Here is a 1,406-nt window from a genome sequence, read left to right as displayed (position 1 = left end):
GGACATTTCACAGAGACAACCTGTAGCTTCCTCCTCCACATTTTCCCTTCCCTTTTTTTTAGTGATTAATGTCGCGAGAAGATATAGATGACTCATGAGCGCAGAGGCGTTCAGTGTCAGAGAAAACCGACTGGATTTAAGTGTTAGAGAGAGACTCGATTGTCACTGGACCGTGCTGAGGTCTGTTGCTTCAAGCCCCATGTAAACTCACGTTTTTTTATATATATAGATGGACCCTAGAAGGTACATCGCTTCTGAGGATCCAGCGGCATCAGATAACGATGAAAATCACTGTTATTTATCGTGAAATGTTATTGAATTGTTCTCAACCTAGAGGCATTTTCCTTTTTGCATTATTAAGGAATTATCGATACCCAAATTATTTTGGTCTACACAATTGGGGTTGTACTCGTTTTTTTATTAGTCATTTGAACTCTGCATTCGGTAGTACATTTTTTCTGTTGTCAGATTAGAGATAGGTATCACTCTCAGCTGCTGAAGTTTAGTCACCAAAATTTTTTGTTAATCGCTGGGATCCTTCTGAGGAATTCACTTTCTACTTTTTCTTCGTGAGTGCTTTAGCTATCTGCGGGTGGAAAAAAGTTTAGAAGAATTATCGTATTATCCACAATAATAGAGAGGATGAGAATTGAGAATTCAGCCGACAATTTTTTTTAACTGTAATTATGTTTTTATGATACAAAAAAAAATGCACCGTTTGCGTCCAAAAAACTGGCTTTTCTTAAGTAGTAGTCTAACGTTTTTTGCGATAATTGTGAAGAGGCAGGGAAGGGTGAAACAAAATGGACGGGCGAAAAAGGCAATTTAATCAATATTCCCTTTCAAGGAAAGGGTAGAATGCAAAATATTAAATAAATTAAATAAATTCTCACCTAAATTAATTTTTTTATATAAATTCTTGCCACTATTGGAGTAGAAGATTTTTCAATTGAAAAATGTGAAATAATTTCAGAACAGGAATTGAAAGAATTTACGCAACAACAATTTTTAATAAACTTTCATGACGAAAGTTAGAAATCTTGAAATATACATTTCCCTTAGTGTTTTATATTAAGAACTAATCGCGGTAATTTATTTTACGATAACTCCCCATTTATAATCGAATCTGTCGTGAAATTGAAAAAAATCTATTTCTTATCAGGCAGTCCCATCAAAAATTGAAACGTAACCATCGCATTCCAGAAATGATAATTCTCAGTAATTGACACCTCTAGGCGCCTCCAAAAATCCAAAAGTGTAGATGTTGAGATGAAATTCATACAGATGACGAAGAAATAAATATATCCTGGCACATCATTAAATTGGCCAAATGGATGAATTTTTGGAAAAACATTCGATAAGAATGTTCAAATGTTTTGTCGCATGTGTTGAGAATCCTTCGAGAA

The sequence above is a fragment of the Fopius arisanus genome, unplaced genomic scaffold (assembly GCF_000806365.1).
Source record: "Fopius arisanus strain USDA-PBARC FA_bdor unplaced genomic scaffold, ASM80636v1 scaffold00037, whole genome shotgun sequence".
In the NCBI taxonomy this organism is placed as follows: Eukaryota; Metazoa; Arthropoda; class Insecta; order Hymenoptera; family Braconidae; genus Fopius; species Fopius arisanus.
The sequence above is the reverse complement of the archived record's forward strand: the minus strand, read 5'-3'. Positions refer to the sequence as shown.